Source organism: Alligator sinensis, unplaced genomic scaffold (genome assembly GCF_000455745.1).
Source record: "Alligator sinensis unplaced genomic scaffold, ASM45574v1 scaffold686_1, whole genome shotgun sequence".
NCBI classification, from domain to species: Eukaryota; Metazoa; Chordata; order Crocodylia; family Alligatoridae; genus Alligator; species Alligator sinensis.
Window position 1 is genome coordinate 134,009 of NW_005842760.1, and position 19,141 is coordinate 153,149.

A 19,141-nucleotide genomic window follows, 5' to 3' on the forward strand; every position below is an offset into this window, starting at 1 on the left:
GATTCAGACCCAGCACAGCAGGGAAATCTGGCAGGACCTTGGCGAATCATGAAGAGAATGCAAAACTGCCCTGGCACAGCTGTCAGTGAACATTAATCATTGCAGGCAAGCTAGACTGGAGAAAGTGTTTGGCAAACTCAGGGAGGACCATGAGTTTTGTTGTGGAATAAAAGGCAACTTAAATCAGTGAAGAAAGAGAGGTTCTTTCCCCAAGCTTAGATGACTTTTAGACTTCTACAACTTTCTTTTCAAATGATATTTCTCCAAACAAAGGTGAAGGCCATACTCAGGATGACATTAAAACTGACCTGATAGTTTAATATGTTGCTTTTTACGTGTTATTACCATCCTTGGTTGAGATTGAAAAACCTTGGAGGCAGAAACCATGTTTCCTCTTTATTTTGTACAGTGTATAGCATCCTTCAGGCATTCTATAAATAATAATTGTGGAGGAATGGGAAAAATTACATAGAAACGGGAATGACAGGAAATCCAAAGCGAATGTACTGTTTGACGTGCACAAACCTCTGATTTTCTGCAGTGCAAAGGATGATGTTTTTTAATTGTACAAAGTCAGGAAATTTGAAAGTTTCCATAGCACCACTACAAAATATGGTGCTGTGTGGTAACAGAAATAACATAAAGTATTTGGAAAGTGCCAGCTTTATATGTACAATATTTAAACCTCTCAAAATATTAAAATGTTTTTTGCCTTTGGAAGCAATTTGAATCTACATTCATTCTTTTAAATACAGTAGTGACCCAGTTCTTTTGCTAAAGTTAATGGTTGAAGCTCTATTCAAGTAAAAAGAAGCTGCGTGCCCTAGTGTACTTTAAGAGAAATCAAACTATTGGAGGTGTTTTGCTGCCCTTGTCAACAGACATAAAAGCCGCAGTTTGTGTGGTGTATAATTTACCCAAAATGATGGGCCAGGTAAGAGACTAGGAAAGAACATTAAGAAAGGAGTCTTATTCAGCTTTTATTCTTAGAAAATAAGCTTATATATTATGTTTGCTGTCAAAATAATTCATTAAACATAACGTTCAATGGCACCTAGACTTCTAAAAACCAGAAGAGACAGAGATAAAGTGCACATTTGTGCTACCAGGGTCACCTTGCCATGAGGCTTTTCAGGTTTAAGATAGGAGATGAGAGTTGCATGGCAGTTTTATGATGGATAAGTGAAAGTTAAGAGTATTAGACAGAATCATTTGGGTAAGAATGAAGGAGTTGTAAAATAGTAGATGTGGTGGTTTCTGAGTCAGTTCAGTTCGTGACAGGTGTAGGTAATGACTGTTCAATACAGTTGACCTAAACACAATTTTTGCTTTCTCAAGAAGACGTTAGACCTGTGCTGTAGTTCATGGGCTGTGTTCCTTAAGTGATATGCGAGGTCTATAAAGGAAGAATATGTATGTGGGTGGGTGTCTGTTTTGGACAATATGGTCATCGCTCAAGAGAATTAAGGTTGTGCTTTGTTGCACTTTAACTCTTCATGTTCTCCTTTTCAGAGATTTGAGTGTCCTTTAACATGACATTCTGGAAGGCTACAGTACATCACACAGCATTCTTAACAGCCAGCTTCCTAGTTTTTAAACAAAAATGTTTTTTTTTCTCTGCGTTTGTGGTTATTTACATAATTGTAGTTGCCACGAAGTTTGTGATGTGTTCACAAGGTGGTGGTGGTAATAGTTGAGGTAATGCCTAACTCCATCATGATGCTTTTCATCAGTAGATCTCAAAGCATTTTATAAAGGAGGTAAACATCATCGTTACTGTTATCTCTGTTTTACAGGTGATGAAACTGAGGATCAGAGAAATGAAATGATTTTTCCCAAAGTCAGTGGCAAAGTCAAGAGCCAGTAGCAGATCCAGGTCTCTTGTAGTCCCAGTCTGGTGCCCTCACCAATAGGACACAGAGTTGCTCTGTGATTCCTAAATGTTCCTGCATGTCTTATAGTGAAATGAGACTTAATTTCTGTGCTTTGAAATGTTTAGAGCAGTGGTTCCCAGCCTTTTCTGATACTACGGGAGTGAGTCGGAGCTGGCTGCCTCCCTCCTGGGGCTGCCCCACTGCCCAGCTTTAACCCTGTACATGACTGCTGGCAGCAGAAGCCTCTTGCCCGGGCAGACAGGTGGGGGTCCAAGTGGGGGCCTTGTGCCACAACCTGGCAGCTAACCCTTAGCAGCCCGATACTGGGCCGCAGCCTAGTGGTTGAGAACCTCTGGTTTAGAGGATGTAGCTGCTGATAGGAGTGGTTAGAGAAACTGTAGATTGGGGAACAGACCATAATTCTTGACAGTTTTATGATATTATGGTTGCAGTAAATTTTAGCATCTTAGAGTATTCCTTTTCCTCCTCTATCTCCTTTTCCCTCAACATGTGCCTCTTCACTATTTTGGGCTTATCACCACCTCCCTGATTAAGCCACTGGCTGCTGCTGTGCAAGTAAGTGTAGATAAGTCGCATGCAGCAGCGTACCGGAGGGTTGCGCATGTCTTGGACATATAGCTTAGCTGCACCCCAAGTTGCTCTCGAGCTTGAGCTTTGGCCAAGCCTCCCTAGCCATGATTGACCTGGTATACTTCTGCTTCCCCTCCTCCTCCTCCCTCTTTTCCACTCCAGTCAGCCAGCATCTCTTTCCCCCTGCCTCCCCCAGGACATCAAATACTTTAATGTAGTAATTTTTATTGTTTTTGTGTTTTTATTTTTCTTTTGTAACTGAATTGTCTTCTGACAACTTATTGACTAGAAATCCTTATCTAGTCTGTCTGCCCATGCATACTGTAATCTGTTCAATGTGTGAGTATTTAGCATGGGCTAAGTTAAACAGTTTAACTCTTTTTTGGAATAACCTTTTCAGTTTTGCTTCCCCAAGAGAGTAGTGGGTGCCATGTAATAGGTGGCAAAAATGTTTAGTATTTGAACCATTTAGAGAAGGATCAGCCATGGTATGAGCCCCAGCTTGGTGCACAAAACCTGCCAGAATCTGTCAACACTTGATGCTGTTTTTGTGAGAAATGTTCACTCTCAAGACCCCAAATTTGGGATCACTAACCGTACCCTGCTCCCTCATCAAGATGCATCTTGTTTTAAGACGATTTGAGAAAGCATTTGGACTTTAGGCAAACAAGGTTCTTTGGGTAAATCCAACATCTTTTATTAGACCAACTCAAATAGTTGGAAAAATTCTTCTTAGCAAGCTTTCGGGCACAAACACCCTACGTCAGGCTGAGGAAGCAGCCTTCCTATTTGAGTTGGTCTAATAAAAGATGTTGCATTTACCCAAAGAACCTTGTCTGCCCATGTCCTTAGACCGGCGCAGCTATAGCCTACGCGTTTACACTTTAGAGCACTTTGAAAGCCCCTTTCTGTGTAAAGGTCAACTTTTCCAACTTGACCACAAGAGAGCTGGCTCTTAGTATGATATAGAGCAGTGGGGACCAACCTTTTTGGCAGGCATGCAGCGAATTAGCTCCAAACCCTTGGAGTGCCACTCCAGTCCCCTTTGCCTGTTCAGTCTACTGTTCTGCCTTCTTCCTCCTGTTCTGTGCTCCCTGCCTGATCTCCTGCTTTGCTTTCTACTTCCTGCCCCATGTGCTGCTGTGCTGCCTGTCTCTTCCCTGATCTGCATGTGCCACATACACCTGTGTCACTTGTGGTGTTTGTGCCACAGTTTGGCCACCCAATGTAGATAATCTGTGCTTTCTAATTTAACAGCTGTAAAGTTTTATAGAGAAAATAAAGGTTTATTTTTGGCAAAAAACAACACCCCCCCCCCCCCCAAAAAAAAAAAAAAAAAAAACCCCAACAAAACAAAATCAAAACAACCAATAAACCCTCCTGTTACTTATTCTGGAACATACTGGTAAAAACAATCCATTTCCAGCCCTTAATTTTCCCTCCCTAAAGTTGACCAGTATATTGACCAGTAAAGTACCAGAAAAAGGTGTGTTTGGCTGCAAAGACATCTAAACCTTGTGAATAAAATCATGTCAAAGTTTTCTGTCATGAAGTATTTTTTTTGCAAGACACACTGTTCTTTTGCTTCCCAGCAGTAGTTGGGCATGGTATTTCTGTGTGGTTATTTCTTTTCTAAAATCCTAAAATGTGCCATACAAAAAAAATTATGGAAATGTTGCAGAATAAAATGTACAGAGTACCAAGTTAGTCATCCACACAAACCTAACTCTGCTTCTTAATGCTCATGCACTACAGTAGTCTTAAATTATGTGATCGCAAATTGGTTTTCCCCACATGGCAGTGAGGACATCATCTCTGGCTCTTTGAATTTAGAGGGAAAACATTCATTAATTTAATTTACCTTTGAATCGGGCCCTGAACAAAGTATAGATCCTGTAGACCCTTGTCTTGTTTGGGTCAGATTCAGTTGGTAGTTATTGTGGTATAAATCCTGACTTACCCTGATATAACTGAGAGAATATGTGGCCCCTTCAGGTGTTTCTCAACTGGAGTTTGTGGTCCTGTTTTAACACATTACCCCAGGGCTGTCCAACTGGCGATCCATAGGCTGTATTCAGCACATGAGGGATTAAAGTATAACCCACAGACTACCTGGCCACTGTTCTGCCTATTGTTCTTGCTGCTGCAGCAGCAGCAGCCAGAGTCTGGTGCGGGACAGCATGACAGGAGGTGGCCAGGTAAGCTCGCAGCCTGTATGGCAGTGCCAGCATGGAGGTTCTCATGGGGTGGTCATACTACTTGTGCAGTCTCAGAGGGGAGGGAAGAGGATGAGCTCACTTACCCACCCACCTAGTGGCAACACTGGAAAGTTGGGGCTCACCTGCCCTGGGGCAGCAGTAAGGGAAGTCATGGTAGGGAGTGTGGTTGGGCTTATGCTGCTTGCACGGTAGGGCAGCTGCACATGACTGGAGCCTGTAACTAGTGTGGCATGCAGCCCCCCAGCTGCTTTGAAAATACAATCCTGCATTACCCAGTATGATTGTAAATGCTAATCAACCATGCTGTAATACAGGGGCGGGCAAAATGTGGCCCAGGGGCCGGATGTGGCCTGCCAGGCCATTCTATCTGGCCTGCGGGAGCCTCCCAAAATTAAGAAAATTAATATTTATCTGCCCCTGACTGCCTGTCGTGCAACCCTTGATGGCTTGCCAAAACTCAGTAAGTGACCCTCCACCCGAAATGATTGCCCGCCCCTGCTGTAATAATTTTTGTGGAAAAACTGGCAGTTAACTCCAGCTGAGATGGTATGTAGTCTACTGAACATGGATATGTGTATTGATCTGGGAATATTTCCTGTATGCATTCTTGCATGCCTAGGAGATGCAATTTGGGAAGTGTCAGTGGTGTGCTACATGTAGTTGACCAAATAACTTTTTTCATTCCATATTGTGGGGCACAAAGATTGGAGCCACTCCTACATTCAGTGGCACCAGCAGCCCTATCTCTCTCTTGTTTACCATTGGTGCCAACTGTTTATTGGCATCACTTTTTTTTCCTGCTTTTGTATCTTTGACTTGTTCCTCTTAATGAGAGATGCAGATAGTGGTAGAATTTCTTTGGTACTACATAGGAAAACTTGTAAGCAGAAGCTATATCTTGGTGCATATTCTGGGAAGACAACTACAGTATTGCTTTCTTTGCAGAAGAGATGTGGTGGAAGGATGGAAATTGCAGTGGGCAAGTACTTTTTTTTTTTTTTTTTTTTTTAAATCCATGTGACTATGACATTGTGTTGCCACCAGAATCGGGCACTGGGGTAATTCTGCAGTGAGTGCACTACTTCATTTGTCTTCTTTAATGCTTGACAAGTTGCTACTACCCCATTATCACATTTACCAAAAAACCTTGTCTTCCTGTGTCATTAGACCAACATGGCTACAATCAACACCCTCTACTACCCCATGCACATTTTTCTAGAGGAGAGCTGCTCAGAGCAGTGCATCACCAGAGCAAAGGTGGCTGGATTCTAATATCCTCTATATGGGGACAGAGCTGTCAGACTTTGTAGCCTTTGTGCCTCATCTGTCTATATAAACTAATGTTAAACGGGCCTTATGGTTATTTTGCAAGTGCAGTTAAACTGTACTGTATTAATACTTTATCAAATCACAAATGTATGCCAAAGAAATATTCCACCAGGCCTCCTAGAATTGGCTCTGTCACGTTTGCCATTTACTTTTTAGAGCAGGGGCGGGCAATTATTTCGGGGGGAGGGCCGCTTACTGAGTTTTGGCAAGCCATCGAGGGCTGCATGACAGGCAGCATGGGGCAGATAAATATTAATTTTCAAAAATTTTTAGGGGCCCTGCGGGCTGGATAGTATGACCCAGCGGGCCACATTTTGCCCACCCCTGTTTTAGTGTTGGGTGTTTTGCATCCAATGATTTTCACTTTTGAAGTCAGTGAGGCCCAGCTTTCAGCAGAGGTGCCCATGGGTTATGGATTCTCCTGGCTATTTTGGCAGTACTTAAATATTCTTTGTTGTATTGTTTGGCTCTCTAGAGGGTCACCTGCATGGATCTGGTATTAAATCCATTTTAGAACCCCCTAAAAAATCTTAAGGTTTTTCAGCTTATTCTGCAGCAGTTGGAAGCACAGATGCATATTTCAGGACTTACTAAAGTTGAGTCCCACAAATGTACCTTGGGTGATGGCTGAACTTGAGCTGAAGCTAACCCTCAAATTTCATGATTTTTCAAAATATTATATCCTATTATAAAGGGATTGTTCATGTTCAAGTCTGTTTCTTTGTTATTGAGGCCTTGATTAGGGGGCTGTGCTGAGCTTTGGGCTCAGTATTTTTATGAAAAGGCTTGAACATAATGGAACTTATGCTATTTTCCAAAACATTTTTGTTGCTCTGTGAATTAAGGTTAAGAAAACTTGAAAGTTGCATTATGGAGAAAAGGTCAGGTGTGCACGATTAATTTGTCTTTTGGATTCTACAAGGCACGCTAGTAAAAGCTAGGGATCAATTACTCTAATAGAAGGCAGAACAAACGAAGTTTGACCTGTATTAGGAGAAACATTGCGATTCTAGAACAGTTGCAAAATTCTCCTTGCTGCAGATGAGTAGCCTTTTATTTTTTCCAGGTGAGTCCAGTAGTATTCCCATCATTGTCAAAGTAAATGGTAATTGAGAATAATATTTTAGAAAGTATTATTAAAAGGCCATAAAACGTTCAGTAAAGCTGTTAGGTATATTAGGGGATAAAGGTGTGTCTTTTTAAAATGCTCTGACATCCTAATGTACACAGAGCAATTTTTGTTTAAATGTAAGGTAGGTGGCGCTATGGGTCAACCCTGGTGCCTCCAAGTAAATAATTGCCTTAGCTCATAGTATTCCTTCTCACCCCCAGGGAAAGAAATTGGAACCTGAATTTCAAATCATCATGTTGTGCTGCCACTAAAACCCCAGACTAGGCCTGTCGAAAGTGCCTCTTGCTCTTTTGTCTCTAGAGCTTGACCTGCTCCCTGATAGCTGTGTTTATAAGGCTAGCACCACCACTGAGAAAAGAATTGCACTCTCTTATCTATGAAACGCCAGCAAATGTGGCTGCTGTGGAGAGCTCTGTATGTTCCCTGATTGATGATTTGCAATAGGTGTAAAAAACTTGTTAAGTTGCAGGTGTTTTGCTCTAATCCAGAGTTTTGCTGTCAGTTTTCATCCTCACTACCTTGTTTAAGTGTTTCCATCTCTAGGTCCCTGGTGTGCTGTGCTACTACCACTATTATCAAAGTATAGTAATAAACACTTCAAGTATTGTGCAAAGTTCTGGCAACAGCTATATCTGCCTTGGGAGCCCCAGGAAGGCATGACACAACACAATATTGCTAGGGCCCTACTGAGAATTAAAACTATTTCTATTCTACAGCCCTGCTGTCCTTTCAGTGTTCTCCATGAAGCTTTCTTTTCTTGCATTTTTAAGAAACATTGCAAATAAGCATTGTCTTTCAGAGTTGCGTGAAGAAGACTGTGACTACCTCATGATGGTCTACTACTAGAAACATGTTTTCCTTTTGCTGGTAGCATGCCTGTTTAGGAGAGCACAGTTCACGTGTTGATGTTTCATAGTATTTTTGCTTCTAGCTTCAGAAATTTCAATGTTGGGTTTTTTTTCCTTGTTTTTTTAGAGTGAAGACTGGAACTCATAGAGAGAGGTGCATACTTACAGGTATGAACCAAATACATCTCTATTCCCTCATATGCTTATTGGAGCCTGTTGTCCAAGGTCTTATTAGAGCAAGATTTCTATCAACTTCAGCAAAGTGAGTGCCCATTTTCTCCCACCAAAAGCAGTGGCCACTGAACCATAGTGATTTGCTGTATTGTGCTGCCCAAAGGGGAAGGGCAGCAACTTGTTTGGGGTGGTGAGTGAGTACCAAGCGAACAGGAAACTTCTGTACAATTTGTGGTTTAATCATCTTGGCAAAATGAGTGGGAAGAAGGAAACAGTTACTGCCATATTTTCCCAAATCCAAGGCAACCCAAATTTAAGACTACCCCTCAATAATTAGTTCTATACATGAAAAAACTATACATTTTCTATAATTTTTCATGGATAGAATCTAATTATTGGAGGATTGTCTTAAAATTGTGCCCACCACCACTGCAGGGGTGAAAGCAGTGGTAGGAAGGCAGGTGTTAGTGGGGTAGGCATTGTAGAAGCAGTAGGGAGGCTCAGGCAGCTTGCCTCTGCCACCTCACTTGTCCCCCTTGTGCCTGCCCCCCTGCAACCTTGGGTTCCCCTTTCCCCTCCCAATGTGCCCCTTCTCTGTCTCTCTGTCCCCACCTTCTCTAGCCCCTTATCCTTGCTCTGACAGGCTCTGTCCCTAGTCCAGCCTGTGGCACAGAGCATGACCCCAGCCTGGCCCCATAGCAGCTTGTCATGGTGAAGAGGTAGCAGGGTCAGGTAGCCACAGGTGCTGCTCCTCCCCACCTGTTGGTCTCATACTTGATTCCAAGACAAGGGGAACCTCATCCCCATCTTAAATGGAGCGGAGGAATCTCATCTTGGAATTAAGTAAATACGGTTATTTATCATTTCAAATCTTTTAAGATTCGTTCGTTTCATGAACAAATAAGTGAAGTCCTGAAAATGATCTTGTTCTTTGTGACAGATTGCATGAGCATGGAATGTCATGGGAACATGTTTCACTATGAAAATTGTTTAGATGCAACTTTACAGAGTGAGAGAGTGAGTAAACTTTTCCACTCCAGCTACAGTAATATACAATAGCAGAGCCGTTCACATTTTTTTTTCAGAAATTTCCACCATTAGAAATAGATGCCAGTCCATGGCCACAGGACATCTTCTACCTGTACCTCCTGATGTATTAAGTGATCCAGATATGCTGGGAGTGTTGCCACTGTAGTGAATTACCACTGCTGCAGTAGAAATGGTTCATACATTTTCTCTTCTGTAACAGAACAAAAATTCCATTTAACTTCTTAACTGGGAATTAGAATAGCAGCCATGCCACCTCACATGTAGTCATAAAATTGCTGTCAGCGGCATTACAAGGGCTTTGAGTTTCCAGTGCTGAGGAAAGCACTGGCATAGTCTTTCTGACGGGGTATTGTGAAACTAGGCTTAAGGTATGTTATGAAGTTCAAGGGTCAAAATAGCTGTAGATGCCCTGAATCACATTGTTTCAGAGAATTATCTAAGGAAAGTAGGTGTATCCTGTAAACAGAGCTGTCCAGCTAGCAGTCCATGGGCTGCATGTGGCCCATGAGTAGTTAATCTGCAGTCACCGAACTCCCTTTGGCCTCAGCTGTCCTTATTGCTCTGGCTGCTGCTGCAGCTGGTGTCTCCAGACTTCCCCTCCAGTCTCTGGCTTTGACTTCTTTCCCTCACCTCAAGAAGCAGCCCAGAGCAAGGGGGCATGGCTCAGTGCAGATAGCTGTGCTAGGGGAGCCTAGGGCACTGAAGCAGGGGAGCCCTCTGCCAAGTAGGTGGGGGAGGAACTGCCCACATGCATGGTGCACCAATAGGGCTAGACAGGGAGAGCTGCCTGCCCATGTGGTGCCAGGAGGGCTGTGGCCCTTGTCACATGTGGCTCCTGAAGTGTGCAGCCCCCAGCTGCTAAGAAGTTGGGCAGCCCTGCTGTAAGCAAACAATTTAATTTAAAAAAGCCAAGGATGTAGTGGGCCTCAGAGGGTTAATGGTGATCTGTCAGACTTGAAGAAGGATAATTTTTTCTAAACTAAGAGCCAGTAGCCAGAGGACAGGTTATATATAATAAAACTTGCCCATGGTCAGAGCAGGGTAGCTTGCCAAACATAGCCTCTCAGATTCTCTTTGCTAGAAGATTCAGGGTTAGTGTTCAAGCATACAAGTTACCACCCTTGCGCTCTAACTGTTATTACTGTTCAGTATTCAGTTGTAAGAATAATTTTGGTCTGCTGGTGCTCTAAATATGCTATCTTCCTAACTTCACTAGCTCCATCTCTTTCCATAGAAAGTTCCAACTTCGTCTCTCTACTATCCATGCCTTCTCCTTTCCCATCACTTGCTACCTTGGCTCCTGTCTGTGTCTCTTTACTGCCTTTATCTCTTCCTGCCATTCTTGCCTTTATATAATTTTTCACACTATTTATTTCTTTTGGGATATTCTTCTTTATGCCAAGTGTTCTCACATCCTTCAGATCCCTCCTGGAAACTCAGTTCTTCCACCCTTTTTTCATAGCTCATTTTTTCACCCCTCTGTCCTACTTTCAATCTCTGTTGGAAAATATCAAAACTCGTAGTATTTGATTTCTGAATCTTGCAGCATAACTTCACCAGATGTAATCAATAGTAAAAGTTGACCAAGCCCTGTCTGTTAGAACTCTGAAAACTGATAGGAATTTTTTGCTGAAATTACCTTTGTGTGTCTGACAATTGAGTCTTTCAGATTAGGCGAGTTCCTAAAGTTAATATTTTTTCTTTATTTACAAAAGTACTTCCAGGCCTCCTTTTTTATCAGGCAAGAAAAAAAGAATGGTACAAGCTCAAAATGTGTTTTGCAAGTTAACTTTTTAATATTTGTGTTTCTGTACAGTCATGAATCAAAGGCAGGCAGAGAGGGAAAACCCATAAATAAATAAGTTTCTGCTCAAATGTACCTATCCCTTGGGTTCACATAGCAGTTTCTCTTCTTTTTAGTTAACAGTTATAAAATAGGTGACTGTGTAATTATGACTCCTATAAGATTTGACAAGATGAACTGCTTAAAAAGACCTGTGCTATGTCTAGTCATGCTCATCAGCTTCCAGTTCTAAGTCTTCACTGTCTTTTTTTTTACAGCCATTCTCTGCAGTGTCTCTGCTGTACTTTGTAACTCGAAAATGCCGTTCTGTCTAATTATAGCCTACTTGCTTATGCTGGATACAATAGTGCTACTTCTATAATCTCCAACTCTAAATTGACCTCCTTAGTTATCTGAACAAGAAGAGGCAACAAAAGGAGTCAGCCCCCATTAGGCCTGTGAAGTGTGAAGAAATATGCCAGATGCAATGGAAAAATAAAATGTATTAATTTGGGGATAAAACATATTTATGATAAATGTAGGTCACTGATCTCAGGAATTTTTGGTAATTTTTTTTCAATGCATCTTTAACCATAGTTCCCAAAACAAAATCTAAAGCTAGTAAAGGAAGTGTCTGAAACTGGAAGGAGATAGAAATAAACCAGGGACCCCTCAAAAACATTAGAAGTGTTTTAATTTGTCATCAGGAACTCAAATTGTGGTAGAAACAGATTAGACTCTCTGAAGAAAATGGATTATTTTGATAAAATACAGGCTGTCTCTAGTAATGGCTTGAACAAATATTTCCACCTTTACATTTCAAGTCCTAAAGTTGGTGCAGAAAATTATCCCTTTATTTGCTGTTCTTGAAGACAGGCAGGGTGAAGAGGCACTTAATTGCTTTTGGCAGGTATTACTCTAGATTCTTCCACAGTTTGTCACAGTCTAAGTGGCACCACTGGAGAGTGCAAAACAAAGAGAATATTTGTGTAGCTTTTGCTCTTCTGTCCTTGTCTAAAAGAGGGTGCTGGAAAGGATGATAGTGACACACCCAACAAGCAGTGGAAGGAGATTTGAGTCCTCCCACACTTGAGACCTTTGAAGAAATTCCCAGCCTAGCAGTTTATTATCTTAATAGGTTTGGGGTAAGGAGATAGTGTTGTGATGACAGACAGATGTTCAGGCCTGCCAGGAAGGCAGTTTTATGTCCAGTCTGTGATTTTTATACCAGTGTAAGCCTTTGTCAATTTTAAACAGCTGCAGCAGGTCAAGTGCTGTGCTGAAAGCATAATGCTGCTTTAATAACTCGCAGCTGTGCACCAAGAAAGTAAAGGTCCTGGTATCGTCTTGCAGCTGCTCTGTACTAGAGAAACAACTCATTGTTTCTGGAGCTTGGACCCCTTGAATCATCTAGCACCTGCAACCCCAGCTGGTGAAAACTGAGTAAACCTACTGCATACTTCCTCTTTAACAGCTTTCCTTTTGGGGGAAGTGGAAGTGTGTGTGTGAGAGGAAGGCTGAGAGAGCAAGTGGGAGAGTGAATAACAAGGGGGTCTGAGGAACTTGTTTTGAGACCACCCTCTGAAATATGTGAGCCTTGACTTTCTGATATATAGAGGTTCACACTGAATGGTAGGAATGTCTTTTAAGTCAGTGGCAGATCAGGCCCTGATGGTAGGAGCTTGGCCTATGATGTGATTTAATCCTAAGAGATAAGCTTTCAAGTTACAAAAGTACTACACTACTTGCTGCTGGTTACTCCATTTGTTGGCAATCTCAACAGTGAGCTAAAGACTGAATGTGCCACAGACTGAATTAACTTCACTGAAAGTGATGACAGTTTTAGAACTGGATGAGGGACTTTAGAGGGAGGAGGGAAGTATGTATTGGTACTAGCTGTGCTGCAACAATTTTAGACATAAATCCCATCTGTGGGGCTGCATATCAAGTACCTTCTACTAGCATTAAATTTAACCTCAAAAGTAAATGTTTTAAAAATATACTGGAACTTGTATGATGCAGTTTGCTACCCACGCAGCCTGCTGATTCTGAAAAGTCAGCCATGAGAATTTCTCTAGTCAGTTATGATCAATCTGATCAAAAATGTCCACTACATTAGAAATTGAGAAATGGCACCACCCTGTTTTATTACAGTAAGTATGTGTATTCAGTGTAATTGTAGCAGTTTAAGAGCCAAAGCCAAAAAAGCACTCGCGCTTGGTATTATACCACACAGGTAAATGTGTGGCAGCTAGTGCTAAGCTACCTAGTATAGTAAAAGCTTTGTTATCTAGCATGAATGGGGCTAGGGCGGTGCTGGTTATCTAAAAATTCCAGTTATCTGAGAGTTATACAGAAGACAGTGCCATACTTCTAGTGTATATACTTGATGCGCATGCACATGTGCATGCTGAATAAACTTGGCAAAGATTCCGGTTGCTAAAGTGAGAATTTGTACTGGGGGCTATTGGAAATTCCAGTTAATAGAGTGTTCTGGTTAGTAAAATGCCGGCTTTTACTGTATATCACTGAGAGAGGTGTACCATTCTAGGATTTGTATCTTCCCTAATTCTCTATCTTGGCTGGTAGAGAAAGGTAAGAGAAGGTTTTATGGGTTCTTCAGCTGATTCATGAGCTTCTTGTGTATTTATGGCTGTATCTTCAGAGAAGTTGCAGAAAGCTCAGTGTTATGGATGAATTTGGAAACACATTAAGTAAAGAGGTTCTCATGCCAAGATTAAACAAGTGAAAGATTTCTTCTGAACCATTCTTTGTTCCAATAAAGAAGTAGTTTAATTCATCTGAAAAATCTGAACAGTTCATGAGTATCTTCCCTCAGGACAGCATTGGAGTGGAGTTCATAGGCTCGTCTCTGGAAAGTGTTGTGTAAGTTTCCTCATAGGCTCCAGAGACGAGCCTATGAACTCCACTTCATCAACCTCCTGGATACTAAAAATTATGGACTAAATATAGACATTGAATTTATGACACATTATAACCTGCCTGACATTCGACTCCCCAGGTACCTCTCCACTATTCATCCCCCTTCTCCCCCCCCCACCCAACCTATCTCTCACCCATTGACTCCTCAATCTACATTTTCACTGACCACCTGTCTTGTATGCATACCAGACCAGCCCCTGACTTCTTTACTTTTCATTCCATCTAGGAAGAGCACACACCAACTGCTGAAACTTCCTTAGCCTGACGAAAGGTTTTTGAACCCGAAAGCTTGCTTAATAATTGTTCTCCAACTATTTAAGTTGGTCTAATAAAAGATATCGGATTCATCCAAAGAATCTTGTCTACTTGTGCTTCAGGTATCCAGGTTGTAGCCATATTGATCTAGAGGCAAAAAGAAGTAGAGGTGATATCTTTTATTAGACCAACTAGATTTTTGCAAAAAAATCTTTAATTGCAAGGTTTTGGGCACAAACACCCTTCTTCAGGCATAGGAGAAAAAATTGTAAAATTTCTCCTTGGTAGAAATGAAAATTCATATTTCATAGGAGAGTTGAAGGTGTGGTAAAATCTCCTGTTTGGAACAGTTCATTTTATATGCAGGTTAGGCTCAGAGAAGTTGGAATAATCTGTTTACCTCGAAGTTGTTTGGTGGTAAGCAAAATGTAGTCATATTTCCTTCTAGTTATGGTGTTTCATATTTCACAGAAGATTAAAAAGATGAATGCTCTTCTGGGCAGACATTTATTCCACGAGTCCCAATTACTTGTGCTTAACATAGTTATGCCAGCAGAACTCCTGGTATGGACACAACTCTGCCAGCAGAAGGTACCTTCTGTTAGTATCGCTTCTATTTTTCAGTGGAGCTGATGTAACACTAGCAGCAGAAAAACATGATGTACATTTGGGGATCCACCTGGTATAGCATGGCCACTAGCTAAAGTAGTAACAGCCCCATAGTACAGTATAGGGCAGTGACTCTGCCATCTGTGGGACAGCCTCTGTGGGTGGCACAGGCAGATTAGGCAGAGGGTAGACACCATAGTGGCAGATAGGGCAGGGAGCAGAAAGCAGAGTAGTAGATGAGGCAGAGTACAGAAAGTAGAGTAGCAGATAGGGTGGGAGAAGGGGATCCAAGTGGCACTTGGGCACTTGGACTTATTTGTGGTACTTCTTCCAAAAGTGTTGGCCCCCACTGGTATATAGGGTAAGCTTTTGTGATGTACGGATATGGAATAATCTATCCATAAATGAAATTTCTTACTGACATAGCCATGGATGTTGTTATCTATGTAAATGCTTAGTTCTGTTTTGAATATCTTATGGCAGTGAGTTTCCGGTGCGTTAAATTAAGAGTATCCTTTATCAGTTCTAAATGTACTTCCTTGCTATCTTATCAGATGTCTCCTGTGTTTGTGTTGTGATAAATGATAATGCCTTCTCATTCCAGTGTAGCAGTACATCTTACTGAGGAAAGCAGTTTGTAGCAAAAGGAAAAGAATAAGAGCAAAAGAAGAAACGTATTTGAAAAACACGTGACTTCTTTTGAGGCTGACCATAAAAACATTTCTGTTCCCTTCCATTTTGCTATAGATGCCATCATCTAGACTTCAGTAGGTAAATTAGTGAAGATTAGCAAATAAAAATAGGAGGTCCTTCTGCAGAAAATTCTGAAATTACCCTTTTCTCCTTTATAGAAAATAGATTTCTTCTGTCTGATTTTCCTCAAAGGGAAAAAAATAAGATGAGGAGCATTATCTCGTCTAAGGGGTAAATTCAGAAATAATTCAGAGCAGTCAGAGAAAACATTTTCCTGTAGAGATCAAATACATAGGTGATCCCTGTCTTAAGATCTTTTCCTGTCTGTGGAGTTTTAATTTTAGCATAGTAAGGGGAACTATGCTCACCATTTGAAATATTGCAAGAAAGAGAGAATTGTTGGAGAAAAGTTGCAGGCTGTTTTTAAAATGGAACTGCTCTTACCTAGTTCACAAAACTACCTCAAGAATTTGGGGGAGAAAGAAAGGTTTAAATGCCCTTGGAGATTCTGCTGGTCACATCAAGCATAATTCAACTAATTTTGAGGAAACATGAGAGGAATGTAGAAACAAACTCCCAGCCCTTCCAAGCACTCTGCTGCACACTAGAAACTCTAGTAGTTTCATGTAATTAAAGCTTTAACATTAATTTGGTTTGGATTATATCTTGTTAGATACTTTGAAACAAATTCAGTATTTTTATATTTGGCATATTTTGGTGTTCTTCAAGATCTTTATAGTGCATAACTGCATTATAGAAGTTAGTGAGGGAAGCAACTCATTTTAGCAGCTTAGATATATTGTGTTTTGCATAGGTAGGTTGTCTTTAGGCATGGGTACCTTGTCTTTAGGTTTCAGAATTAGAAGTCCATTGCAATGCATGGGATAATTTATGCCACTCTGAGCTACTGAGATTTCTTTTTTTCTGTAGGTTCAAGAATAAATTGCTGCTTAACTTTGTTTCCATGGTTGTGCGTGCACCAACGAGAGGAGCTAAAATAGTACAAGTAAAAATGGAACCTGAGATTTTAGTGTTACCATGGGGTAGATTTGAGAGCAAATGCTTAGGCAGCAAAAATGCAGAATACCTGAGACCTGCCCTAAGGTATGTAGGATTTTGAGGCTAGTGGCAGAAGTTGCACACAAACTGGTTTAAATGATCAGAAACAGGTTTAAACCTGTAACAGAATAGAAGTTCAGTGCACATAAACCAGTTTAAAAATGGCTGAAACCAGTTTAAGATAAACCTGTTTGAATGTAGTATCATACTTAACTGATTTAGGGCAAACTGATTTATGAACCTTCTGTCTCAGACCCCTTCCTGGTTCAAGTTAAATCAGAGTCCCCCAGCGTTTTGCAGCCCTGGGCTGGGCTGTGCTGTCTGCTCCAGAGAGCAGGGCTGGCCCCACCCCTCTGCTCCCTAGCTGGAGCAGTGAGGGCTGGCTCACTGCCACCCCCAGGCAAACCCCTGTTTGGGTCTGGGGCTAGGAAGGGGGGTCCTTAAATTTCCCTTCCCCTGAGTATGGACCTGCCCTGCTTACTTATTGCTGGCTGTGACTGTGGACTACAAGTCCCAGAGACATCTGGAAGCCTAAAAAGATGTGTTTATGTGGGAAGACATGTTGGGAGATGAGAAGTATCAAATGAGAGGGACTTCGGAGCTGAGAGTGTGGCTTTGACATGTCAAGAGGTAAAGAGTAGGCAAAAAAAGATTCTTAGCATTTGTGTACATAAAGGAGGAGAGGGTTTTGCTGGTAGGGCTTGAGGAAGTTCTGAACTAGGAAGGGAGTTGGATTGGAGCTAGGAACAGAAGTTGCACATAAACTGATTTAAGTGATCAGAAACTAGTTTAAACCTGTAACAGAACAGAAGCTCAGTGCTCAAACTGATTTAAGATAAACCTGGTTGAATGTAGTATCAGACTTAACTGATTTGGGTCAAACTGGTTTATGAAACTTCTGTCCCAGACACCTTCCTGTTATAAGTTAAATCAGAGTCCTCCAGCATCCCAGCATTTTGCAGCCCTGGGCTGGGCTGGGCTGTGCTGTGCTGTCTGCTTCAGAGAGCAGGGTTGGCCCCACCCCTCTGCTCCCTAGCTGGAGCATTTTCATTGAGGGCTGACTGACAAGGAGGTGGGGGAGGGGGAAGCCTGGCTGGGGATGCAGCCCAGTCTGCAGTTGAAGGGGGGGGGGAACTGACCCTTCCTGGCAAACCCTGGCTAGGGTCTGGGGCCAGGGAGGGGGGTTAAACACCCCTTCCCCTGTTCAAACGTACTGCTGGCTGTGACTGTGGACTACAATTCCAGAGGCACCTGGAAGCAGAAAGAGGAAGTGATGAGCAACCTTGCAGAGTCCTGCTGCTGTGTCTAGGCTGCAAATACCAGAGACCTCAGTGGCAGGAGGAAGAGGAAGTGAACACACAGCCCATGCTGGCTACATGCCAGAGAACCATGCTCTAGTGCCCCCCAGCTTCTGGCTTGAGCCACTACAGGCATGTGGCTGCATTTCCTGAATCAAAAGTGAATGTCTGTTCATTTACTTATTGATTCAATCTTTGCAGCTTAGTCTAGGCTGCAAATACCAGAGACCTCAGTGGCAGGAGGAAGAGGAAGTGAACACACAGCCCATGCTGGCTACATGCCAGAGAACCATGCTCTAGTGCCCCCCAGCTTCTGGCTTGAGCCACTACAGGCATGTGGCTGCATTTCCTGAATCAAAAGTGAATGTCTGTTCATTTACTTATTGATTCAATCTTTGCAGCTTAGACTAACCTACAAAGACTGAATCAATTCAGCCTTGGGTGTTTTGACTGACTGTACTTAACCCTAATGTCAGTATTATCAAGTTGGTAAAAAAAATCAATACACTTGGTATGTAGCCAACAACCCCACAGTTAATCTAGTTTAAATTTCCAGCCACAGTAGGTTTTCATAGACTTCATAGACATTTGGGCTGGAAGGGACCCCCGAGGATCATCAAGTCCAGCCCCCTGCCCCAGGGGCAGGAAAACAGCAGGGATCATAGGATCCCTGCAAGATAAGCATCCAAATGTGTCTTGAAGGCATTCGAAGTGGGTGCTTGAACTGCCTCCGGCGGCAGTCTATTCCAAACCTTGGGGGCTCGGACAGTGAAGAAGTTCTTTCTTGTGTCCAGCCTGAATCAGTCACAGTAGAGTTTGACCATTCGATCTTGTCATCCCTTGGAGGGCTTTGGTGAACAGACATTCCCCCAGATCCTGATGAGCACCCCTGATAAACTTATAGGTGGCTACCAGATCACCCCTGAGCCTGCGCTTTTCCAGGCTGAATAGCCCCATGGCTCCGAGCCTCTCTTCATAAGGTCTGTTTTCCTGACCTCTGATCATGCGCGTGGCTCTCCTCTGCACCCTCTCAAGCTTCTCCACATCCTTTTTGAATTGTGGAGCCCAAAACTGGACGCAGTACTCCAGCTGTGGCCTCACCAAGGCTGAGTACAGCAGGAGAATGACGTCCCAGGATTTGCTTGAGAAGCATCTGTGGATGCAAGCCAGTGTTTTGCTCGCTTTACTAGCTGTAGCATCACACTGAAGGCTCATGTTCATCTTGTGGTCAATCATGACCCCCAAGTCCCTTTCATCTGTAGTGCTAACCAGTGTAGCACTACC

The 19,141-nt window shown here is 42.3% G+C and overlaps 1 protein-coding gene across 9 annotated transcripts in view; it reads left to right on the forward strand.

Annotated features, from left to right (window-relative positions):
- The window catches only part of CELF1 (CUGBP Elav-like family member 1), a 67,599-nt gene that overhangs the window by 3,600 nt on the left and 44,858 nt on the right, over positions 1–19,141 (forward strand). For 8 of the 9 annotated variants that reach the window (XM_025216678.1, XM_025216675.1, XM_006034646.3 and 5 more), the window contains one exon: positions 8,121–8,161. The gene's annotated coding sequence lies outside the window, so the exon portion shown is untranslated. Of the gene's footprint in view, positions 1–8,120; positions 8,162–19,141 lie in introns of those variants that run through there. The other variant, XM_006034645.3, reaches the window with a different exon arrangement.